The sequence below is a fragment of the Hyla sarda genome, unplaced genomic scaffold, assembly GCF_029499605.1.
Source record: "Hyla sarda isolate aHylSar1 unplaced genomic scaffold, aHylSar1.hap1 scaffold_488, whole genome shotgun sequence".
In the NCBI taxonomy this organism is placed as follows: domain Eukaryota; kingdom Metazoa; phylum Chordata; class Amphibia; order Anura; family Hylidae; genus Hyla; species Hyla sarda.
This window is the reverse complement of record NW_026610500.1, coordinates 119620-131503: the sequence shown is the minus strand read 5'-3', so window position 1 is coordinate 131503 and position 11884 is coordinate 119620. Positions and strand designations below refer to the sequence as shown.

General features: G+C 42.1%; 1 pseudogene; it reads left to right on the top strand.

The window, feature by feature from the left end:
* Positions 1-5632: 5632 nt before the first annotated feature.
* On the top strand, positions 5633-5735 carry LOC130336649 (U2 spliceosomal RNA; annotated as a pseudogene).
* Positions 5736-11884: the final 6149 nt, after the last annotated feature.

Below are 11884 nucleotides of genomic sequence, written 5' to 3'. Positions count from 1 at the left end.
ATAGATAGATAGATAGATAGATACACATACATACATACATACATACATACATACATACATACAACATACATACATATATATGTGTGTATTGTTGGAGTTGCAAACATGGGTGCACTTGACAAACTCAGTGCGGCTATTCCCCATTGAAAGATTGTTGCATCCAGGACCCTTAGCACTGTGATATGCTACTCAATACCACTGGCATGGCCAGGTGTAAACAACATCTGACCTTTGTTGTGTATGTAACCATGGAGATTGTGATGTCACCTAGGCCCACCAAAGAACAGCCTTGTCAGAAGCAGCACTGCCATGATCAGAAGCAGCAGCACCATAAGTTTTCAAATAAGCTGGATTTAACCAAGACAAGTGAGTCCAATAGGATGCAGGTATGTCCTCTATCCTTACAGCTTCCCGTGGCTGTTGGTTTTATACCGTTTGGGGACAGCCAAGGAGGCGTCAGCAGACAACACAGGTAAGTGTGTGCTTGTGTGTGTGTGTGTGTGTGTGTGTGTGTGTGTGTGTTTCCTATGCAGATCCTAAACCCAGTATCAAATGCAAGTAGGAGGAGTAAGAAGGGTTCCTGCCAAAGCCAGGTTATGGATTGCATTTAAAAATGGTCCATCAGAGTGAAATGGACTCCCATCTTCCTGCTTAGCAATAATGATATGGGTTTAGGGCCTGCTGTGTGTACTGGTGGGTGACTGCCACCCAGCCAGAGTGTGTATGGGAGGCTGCCAGCCAGCCTACCTTCCTACAAGTAGTGATGGTGCATGTGAAGGGGACAGCGTTGGTTCCTCCCCTTTCACAGTTATCACTTCTCATTCTTCCTTTTGGCTGGTATCAAATGTGGTGTCTGTTTATATCAGTTTAATATCTGATATGTCCCCTATCTGGTAGCATATATTAAGTGCACCACCAGGGTTCAGTGTTGGAAAGAAAGATTACCTGTTTATTTACTGCTGCAGCTGCTTGCTGGCTAGTCCAGTGGGCCCCTACTGCAGGCAAAAGACAATAGGTGGTGCCGCTTGTGTCTGGCCCCTGTTGGAGCGACCAGGCACAGGACTGCTGCTGCTGAATGTCCTCTTTAATTGAATAAGCTCAGCAACCAGCACACCTGTGCAGGTTGGACATGACATGATAGGTAGCTGTCTTTCAGGTAGTGGGTGCTGAATCTTGTTAATTGACATGGGGGTGTCATTGCTGTTGATTGACCATGCATTGGTACTGTGGTATTGGAATAATAAAAACAAATGTTGCCAGCCAACCATCCATTGCAATAATGGATAGGACATCAGCTATGAGGCATTTGTTTGTACAAACTGCTGCTCACAACTAATGTTGTAATATAGTGTCTCCATCTGCTGGTGGTATTGAATAAGCAATAGTGCAATGATAGGGTCTGAAAAAGAAGAAAAATAAGAAGGCGCAGCATAGGAAAAAAGGAGGAAAGAAGGAAAACATGGAGAGAAGAAAAAAAGAAGGTTAAAAAAAAAGGTGAAAACATGTTTAAAAAAGTATTTCCATCTCTCTCTCTCTCTATATATGTGTATATATATATATATATATATATATATATATTTAAAAGAAAAAAAATTATATATATATATATATATATATATATATACATATAGAAAGAGAGAAAGAGATAGATAGATAGATACATACATACATACATTACATACATACATTACATACATACATACATATGTGTGTATTGTTGGAGTTGCAAACATGGGTGCACTTGACAAACTCAGTGCTGCTATTCCCCATTGAAAGATTGTTGCATCCAGGACCCTTAGCAGTGTGATATGCTACTCAATACCACTGGCATGGCCAGGTGTAAACAACATCTGACCTTTGTTGTGTATGTAACCATGGAGATTGTGATGTCACCTAGGCCCACCAAAGAACAGCCTTGTCAGAAGCAGCACTGCCATGAGCAGAAGCAGCAGATCCATAGGTTTTCAAATAAGCTGGATTTAACCAAGACAAGTGAGTCCAATAGGATGCAGGTATGTCCTCTATCCTTACAGCTTCCCGTGGCTGTTGGTTTTATACCGTTTGGGGACAGCCAAGGAGGCGTCAGCAGGCAACACAGGTAAGTGTGTGCTTGTGTGTGTGTGTGTGTGTGTTTCCTATGCAGATCCTAAACCCAGTATCAAATGCAAGTAGGAGGAGTAAGAAGGGTTCCTGCCAAAGCCAGGTTATGGATTGCATTTAAAAATGGTCCATCAGAGTGAAATGGACTCCCATCTTCCTGCTTAGCAATAATGATATGGGTTTAGGGTCTGCTGTGTGTACTGGTGGGTGACTGCCACCCAGCCAGAGTGTGTATGGGAGGCTGCCAGCCAGCCTCCCTTACTACAAGTAGTGATGGTGCATGTGAAGGGGACAGCGTTGGTTCCTCCCCTTTCACAGTTATCACTTCTCATTCTTCCTTTTGGCTGGTATCAAATGTGGTGTCTGTTTATATCAGTTTAATATCTGATATGTCCCCTATCTGGTAGCATATATTAAGTGCACCACCAGGGTTCAGTGTTGGAAAGAAAGATTACCTGTTTATTTGCTGCAGCTGCTTGCTGGCTAGTCCAGTGGGCCCCTACTGCAGGCAAAAGACAATAGGTGGTGCCGCTTGTGTCTGGCCCCTGTTGGAGCGACCAGGCACAGGGCTGCTGCTGAATGTCCTCTTTAATTGAATAAGCTCAGCAACCAGCACACCTGTGCAGGTTGGACATGACATGATAGGTAGCTGTCTTTCAGGTAGTGGGTGCTGAATCTTGTTAATTGACCATGCATTGGTACTGTGGTATTGGAATAATTAAAACAAATGTTGCCAGCCAGCCATCCATTGCAATAATGGATAGGACATCAGCTATGAGGCATTTGTTTGTACAAACTGCTGCTCACAACTAATGTTGTAATATAGTGTCTCCATCTGCTGGTGGTATTGAATAAGCAATAGTGCAATGATAGGGTCTGAAAAAGAAGAAAAATAAGAAGCAGCAGCATAGGAAAAAAGGAGGAAAGAATGAAAACATGGAGAGAAGAAAAAAAGAAGGTAAAAAAAAGGTGAAAACATGTTTAAAAAAGTATTTCCATCTCTCTCGCTCTATATATGTATATATATATATATATATATATATATATATATATATATATATTTAAAAGAAAAAAAAATTATATATATATATATATATATATATATATATACATATAGAGAGAGAGAAAGAGATAGATAGATAGATAGATACATACATACATACATACATACATACATACATACAACATACATACATATATATGTGTGTATTGTTGGAGTTGCAAACATGGGTGCACTTGACAAACTCAGTGCGGCTATTCCCCATTGAAAGATTGTTGCATCCAGGACCCTTAGCACTGTGATATGCTACTCAATACCACTGGCATGGCCAGGTGTAAACAACATCTGACCTTTGTTGTGTATGTAACCATGGAGATTGTGATGTCACCTAGGCCCACCAAAGAACAGCCTTGTCAGAAGCAGCACTGCCATGATCAGAAGCAGCAGCACCATAAGTTTTCAAATAAGCTGGATTTAACCAAGACAAGTGAGTCCAATAGGATGCAGGTATGTCCTCTATCCTTACAGCTTCCCGTGGCTGTTGGTTTTATACCGTTTGGGGACAGCCAAGGAGGCGTCAGCAGACAACACAGGTAAGTGTGTGCTTGTGTGTGTGTGTGTGTTTCCTATGCAGATCCTAAACCCAGTATCAAATGCAAGTAGGAGGAGTAAGAAGGGTTCCTGCCAAAGCCAGGTTATGGATTGCATTTAAAAATGGTCCATCAGAGTGAAATGGACTCCCATCTTCCTGCTTAGCAATAATGATATGGGTTTAGGGCCTGCTGTGTGTACTGGTGGGTGACTGCCACCCAGCCAGAGTGTGTATGGGAGGCTGCCAGCCAGCCTACCTTCCTACAAGTAGTGATGGTGCATGTGAAGGGGACAGCGTTGGTTCCTCCCCTTTCACAGTTATCACTTCTCATTCTTCCTTTTGGCTGGTATCAAATGTGGTGTCTGTTTATATCAGTTTAATATCTGATATGTCCCCTATCTGGTAGCATATATTAAGTGCACCACCAGGGTTCAGTGTTGGAAAGAAAGATTACCTGTTTATTTACTGCTGCAGCTGCTTGCTGGCTAGTCCAGTGGGCCCCTACTGCAGGCAAAAGACAATAGGTGGTGTCGCTTGTGTCTGGCCCCTGTTGGAGCGACCAGGCACAGGACTGCTGCTGCTGAATGTCCTCTTTAATTGAATAAGCTCAGCAACCAGCACACCTGAGCAGGTTGGACATGACATGATAGGTAGCTGTCTTTCAGGTAGTGGGTGCTGAATCTTGTTAATTGACATGGGGGTGTCATTGCTGTTGATTGACCATGCATTGGTACTGTGGTATTGGAATAATAAAAACAAATGTTGCCAGCCAACCATCCATTGCAATAATGGATAGGACATCAGCTATGAGGCATTTGTTTGTACAAACTGCTGCTCACAACTAATGTTGTAATATAGTGTCTCCATCTGCTGGTGGTATTGAATAAGCAATAGTGCAATGATAGGGTCTGAAAAAGAAGAAAAATAAGAAGCAGCAGCATAGGAAAAAAGGAGGAAAGAAGGAAAACATGGAGAGAAGAAAAAAAGAAGGTTAAAAAAAAAAGGTGAAAACATGTTTAAAAAAGTATTTCCATCTCTCTCTCTCTCTCTCTCTCTCTCTCTCTCTCTCTCTCTCTCTCTCTCTCTCTCTCTCTATATATATATATATATATATACATATAGAAAGAGAGAAAGAGAGAAAGAGATAGATAGATAGATAGATAGATAGATAGATAGATAGATACATACATACATACATACATACATACATATGTGTGTATTGTTGGAGTTGCAAACATGGGTGCACTTGACAAACTCAGTGCGGCTATTCCCCATTGAAAGATTGTTGCATCCAGGACCCTTAGCACTGTGATATGCTACTCAATACCACTGGCATGGCCAGGTGTAAACAACATCTGACCTTTGTTGTGTATGTAACCATGGAGATTGTGATGTCACCTAGGCCCACCAAAGAACAGCCTTGTCAGAAGCAGCACTGCCATGAGCAGAAGCAGCAGATCCATAGGTTTTCAAATAAGCTGGATTTAACCAAGACAAGTGAGTCCAATAGGATGCAGGTATGTCCTCTATCCTTACAGCTTCCCGTGGCTGTTGGTTTTATACCGTTTGGGGACAGCCAAGGAGGCGTCAGCAGGCAACACAGGTAAGTGTGTGCTTGTGTGTGTGTGTGTGTGTGTGTGTGTGTGTTTCCTATGCAGATCCTAAACCCAGTATCAAATGCAAGTAGGAGGAGTAAGAAGGGTTCCTGCCAAAGCCAGGTTATGGATTGCATTTAAAAATGGTCCATCAGAGTAAAATGGACTCCCATCTTCCTGCTTAGCAATAATGATATTGGTTTAGGGTCTGCTGTGTGTACTGGTGGGTGACTGCCACCCAGCCAGAGTGTGTATGGGAGGCTGCCAGCCAGCCTCCCTTCCTACAAGTAGTGATGGTGCATGTGAAGGGGACAGCGTTGGTTCCTCCCCTTTCACAGTTATCACTTCTCATTCTTCCTTTTGGCTGGTATCAAATGTGGTGTCTGTTTATATCAGTTTAATATCTGATATGTCCCCTATCTGGTAGCATATATTAAATGCACCACCAGGGTTCAGTGTTGGAAAGAAAGATTACCTGTTTATTTGCTGCAGCTGCTTGCTGGCTAGTCCAGTGGGCCCCTACTGCAGGCAAAAGACAATAGATGGTGCCGCTTGTGTCTGGCCCCTGTTGGAGCGACCAGGCACAGGACTGCTGCTGCTGAATGTCCTCTTTAATTGAATAAGCTCAGCAACCAGCACACCTGTGCAGGTTGGACATGACATGATAGGTAGCTGTCTTTCAGGTAGTGGGTGCTGAATCTTGTTAATTGACATGGGGGTGTCATTGCTGTTGATTGACCATGCATTGGTACTGTGGTATTGGAATAATTAAAACAAATGTTGCCAGCCAGCCATCCATTGCAATAATGGATAGGACATCAGCTATGAGGCATTTGTTTGTACAAACTGCTGCTCACGACTAATGTTGTAATATAGTGTCTCCATCTGCTGGTGGTATTGAATAAGCAATAGTGCAATGATAGGGTCTGAAAAAGGAGTAAAATAAGAAGCAGCAGCATAGGAAAAAAGGAGGAAAGAAGGAAAACATGGAGAGAAGAAAAAAAGAAGGTAAAAAAAAGGTGAAAACATGTTTAAAAAAGTATTTCCATCTCTCTCTCTCTATATATATGTATATATATATATATATATATATATATTTAAAAGAAAAAAAAATTATATATATATATATATATATATATACACATATAGAGAGAGAGAAAGAGATAGATAGATAGATAGATAGATACACATACATACATACATACAACATACATACATACATACATATGTGTGTATTGTTGGAGTTGCAAACATGGGTGCACTTGACAAACTCAGTGCGGCTATTCCCCATTGAAAGATTGTTGCATCCAGGACCCTTAGCACTGTGATATGCTACTCAATACCACTGGCATGGCCAGGTGTAAACAACATCTGACCTTTGTTGTGTATGTAACCATGGAGATTGTGATGTCACCTAGGCCCACCAAAGAACAGCCTTGTCAGAAGCAGCACTGCCATGATCAGAAGCAGCAGCACCATAAGTTTTCAAATAAGCTGGATTTAACCAAGACAAGTGAGTCCAATAGGATGCAGGTATGTCCTCTATCCTTACAGCTTCCCGTGGCTGTTGGTTTTATACCGTTTGGGGACAGCCAAGGAGGCGTCAGCAGGCAACACAGGTAAGTGTGTGCTTGTGTGTGTGTGTGTGTGTGTGTGTGTGTGTGTGTGTGTGTGTGTTTCCTATGCAGATCCTAAACCCAGTATCAAATGCAAGTAGGAGGAGTAAGAAGGGTTCCTGCCAAAGCCAGGTTATGGATTGCATTTAAAAATGGTCCATCAGAGTGAAATGGACTCCCATCTTCCTGCTTAGCAATAATGATATGGGTTTAGGGCCTGCTGTGTGTACTGGTGGGTGACTGCCACCCAGCCAGAGTGTGTATGGGAGGCTGCCAGCCAGCCTACCTTCCTACAAGTAGTGATGGTGCATGTGAAGGGGACAGCGTTGGTTCCTCCCCTTTCACAGTTATCACTTCTCATTCTTCCTTTTGGCTGGTATCAAATGTGGTGTCTGTTTATATCAGTTTACTATCTGATATGTCCCCTATCTGGTAGCATATATTAAGTGCACCACCAGGGTTCAGTGTTGGAAAGAAAGATTACCTGTTTATTTACTGCTGCAGCTGCTTGCTGGCTAGTCCAGTGGGCCCCTACTGCAGGCAAAAGACAATAGGTGGTGCCGCTTGTGTCTGGCCCCTGTTGCAGCGACCAGGCACAGGACTGCTGCTGCTGAATGTCCTCTTTAATTGAATAAGCTCAGCAACCAGCACACCTGTGCAGGTTGGACATGAGATGATAGGTAGCTGTCTTTCAGGTAGTGGGTGCTGAATCTTGTTAATTGACATGGGGGTGTCATTGCTGTTGATTGACCATGCATTGGTACTGTGGTATTGGAATAATAAAAACAAATGTTGCCAGCCAACCATCCATTGCAATAATGGATAGGACATCAGCTATGAGGCATTTGTTTGTACAAACTGCTGCTCACAACTAATGTTGTAATATAGTGTCTCCATCTGCTGGTGGTATTGAATAAGCAATAGTGCAATGATAGGGTCTGAAAAAGAAGAAAAATAAGAAGCAGCAGCATAGGAAAAAAGGAGGAAAGAAGGAAAACATGGAGAGAAGAAAAAAAGAAGGTTAAAAAAAAAGGTGAAAACATGTTTAAAAAAGTATTTCCATCTCTCTCTCTCTCTATATATGTATATATATATATATATATATATATATATATATATATATTTAAAAGAAAAAAAAATTATATATATATATATATATATATATATATACATATAGAAAGAGAGAAAGAGATAGATAGATAGATAGATACATACATACATTACATACATTACATACATACATTACATACATACATACATTACATACATACATACATATGTGTGTATTGTTGGAGTTGCAAACATGGGTGCACTTGACAAACTCAGTGCGGCTATTCCCCATTGAAAGATTGTTGCATCCAGGACCCTTAGCACTGTGATATGCTACTCAATACCACTGGCATGGCCAGGTGTAAACAACATCTGACCTTTGTTGTGTATGTAACCATGGAGATTGTGATGTCACCTAGGCCCACCAAAGAACAGCCTTGTCAGAAGCAGCACTGCCATGATCAGAAGCAGCAGCACCATAAGTTTTCAAATAAGCTGGATTTAACCAAGACAAGTGAGTCCAATAGGATGCAGGTATGTCCTCTATCCTTACAGCTTCCCGTGGCTGTTGGTTTTATACCGTTTGGGGACAGCCAAGGAGGCGTCAGCAGACAACACAGGTAAGTGTGTGCTTGTGTGTGTGTGTGTGTGTGTGTGTGTGTGTTTCCTATGCAGATCCTAAACCCAGTATCAAATGCAAGTAGGAGGAGTAAGAAGGGTTCCTGCCAAAGCCAGGTTATGGATTGCATTTAAAAATGGTCCATCAGAGTGAAATGGACTCCCATCTTCCTGCTTAGCAATAATGATATGGGTTTAGGGCCTGCTGTGTGTACTGGTGGGTGACTGCCACCCAGCCAGAGTGTGTATGGGAGGCTGCCAGCCAGCCTACCTTCCTACAAGTAGTGATGGTGCATGTGAAGGGGACAGCGTTGGTTCCTCCCCTTTCACAGTTATCACTTCTCATTCTTCCTTTTGGCTGGTATCAAATGTGGTGTCTGTTTATATCAGTTTACTATCTGATATGTCCCCTATCTGGTAGCATATATTAAGTGCACCACCAGGGTTCAGTGTTGGAAAGAAAGAAAGATTACCTGTTTATTTACTGCTGCAGCTGCTTGCTGGCTAGTCCAGTGGGCCCCTACTGCAGGCAAAAGACAATAGGTGGTGCCGCTTGTGTCTGGCCCCTGTTGCAGCAACCAGGCACAGGACTGCTGCTGCTGAATGTCCTCTTTAATTGAATAAGCTCAGCAACCAGCACACCTGTGCAGGTTGGACATGAGATGATAGGTAGCTGTCTTTCAGGTAGTGGGTGCTGAATCTTGTTAATTGACATGGGGGTGTCATTGCTGTTGATTGACCATGCATTGGTACTGTGGTATTGGAATAATAAAAACAAATGTTGCCAGCCAACCATCCATTGCAATAATGGATAGGACATCAGCTATGAGGCATTTGTTTGTACAAACTGCTGCTCACAACTAATGTTGTAATATAGTGTCTCCATCTGCTGGTGGTATTGAATAAGCAATAGTGCAATGATAGGGTCTGAAAAAGAAGAAAAATAAGAAGCAGCAGCATAGGAAAAAAGGAGGAAAGAAGGAAAACATGGAGAGAAGAAAAAAAGAAGGTTAAAAAAAAAGGTGAAAACATGTTTAAAAAAGTATTTCCATCTCTCTCTCTCTCTATATATGTATATATATATATATATATATATATATATATATATATATTTAAAAGAAAAAAAAATTATATATATATATATACATATAGAAAGAGAGAAAGAGATAGATAGATAGATAGATACATACATACATACATTACATACATACATTACATACATACATACATACATATGTGTGTATTGTTGGAGTTGCAAACATGGGTGCACTTGACAAACTCAGTGCGGCTATTCCCCATTGAAAGATTGTTGCATCCAGGACCCTTAGCACTGTGATATGCTACTCAATACCACTGGCATGGCCAGGTGTAAACAACATCTGACCTTTGTTGTGTATGTAACCATGGAGATTGTGATGTCACCTAGGCCCACCAAAGAACAGCCTTGTCAGAAGCAGCACTGCCATGATCAGAAGCAGCAGCACCATAAGTTTTCAAATAAGCTGGATTTAACCAAGACAAGTGAGTCCAATAGGATGCAGGTATGTCCTCTATCCTTACAGCTTCCCGTGGCTGTTGGTTTTATACCGTTTGGGGACAGCCAAGGAGGCGTCAGCAGACAACACAGGTAAGTGTGTGCTTGTGTGTGTGTGTGTGTGTGTGTGTGTGTTTCCTATGCAGATCCTAAACCCAGTATCAAATGCAAGTAGGAGGAGTAAGAAGGGTTCCTGCCAAAGCCAGGTTATGGATTGCATTTAAAAATGGTCCATCAGAGTGAAATGGACTCCCATCTTCCTGCTTAGCAATAATGATATGGGTTTAGGGCCTGCTGTGTGTACTGGTGGGTGACTGCCACCCAGCCAGAGTGTGTATGGGAGGCTGCCAGCCAGCCTACCTTCCTACAAGTAGTGATGGTGCATGTGAAGGGGACAGCGTTGGTTCCTCCCCTTTCACAGTTATCACTTCTCATTCTTCCTTTTGGCTGGTATCAAATGTGGTGTCTGTTTATATCAGTTTAATATCTGATATGTCCCCTATCTGGTAGCATATATTAAGTGCACCACCAGGGTTCAGTGTTGGAAAGAAAGATTACCTGTTTATTTACTGCTGCAGCTGCTTGCTGGCTAGTCCAGTGGGCCCCTACTGCAGGCAAAAGACAATAGGTGGTGCCGCTTGTGTCTGGCCCCTGTTGGAGCGACCAGGCACAGGACTGCTGCTGCTGAATGTCCTCTTTAATTGAATAAGCTCAGCAACCAGCACACCTGTGCAGGTTGGACATGACATGATAGGTAGCTGTCTTTCAGGTAGTGGGTGCTGAATCTTGTTAATTGACATGGGGGTGTCATTGCTGTTGATTGACCATGCATTGGTACTGTGGTATTGGAATAATAAAAACAAATGTTGCCAGCCAACCATCCATTGCAATAATGGATAGGACATCAGCTATGAGGCATTTGTTTGTACAAACTGCTGCTCACAACTAATGTTGTAATATAGTGTCTCCATCTGCTGGTGGTATTGAATAAGCAATAGTGCAATGATAGGGTCTGAAAAAGAAGAAAAATAAGAAGCAGCAGCATAGGAAAAAAGGAGGAAAGAAGGAAAACATGGAGAGAAGAAAAAAAGAAGGTTAAAAAAAAAGGTGAAAACATGTTTAAAAAAGTATTTCCATCTCTCTCTCTCTCTCTCTCTCTCTCTCTCTCTCTCTCTCTCTCTCTCTCTCTATATATATATATATATATACACATATAGAAAGAGAGAAAGAGATAGATAGATAGATAGATAGATAGATACACATACATACATACATACATACATACAACATACATACATACATACATATGTGTGTATTGTTGGAGTTGCAAACATGGGTGCACTTGACAAACTCAGTGCGGCTATTCCCCATTGAAAGATTGTTGCATCCAGGACCCTTAGCACTGTGATATGCTACTCAATACCACTGGCATGGCCAGGTGTAAACAACATCTGACCTTTGTTGTGTATGTAACCATGGAGATTGTGATGTCACCTAGGCCCACCAAAGAACAGCCTTGTCAGAAGCAGCACTGCCATGATCAGAAGCAGCAGCACCATAAATTTTCAAATAAGCTGGATTTAACCAAGACAAGTGAGTCCAATAGGATGCAGGTATGTCCTCTATCCTTACAGCTTCCCGTGGCTGTTGGTTTTATACCGTTTGGGGGACAGCCAAGGAGGCGTCAGCAGGCAACACAGGTAAGTGTGTGCTTGTGTGTGTGTGTGTGTGTGTGTTTCCTATGCAGATCCTAAACCCAGTATCAAATGCAAGTAGGAG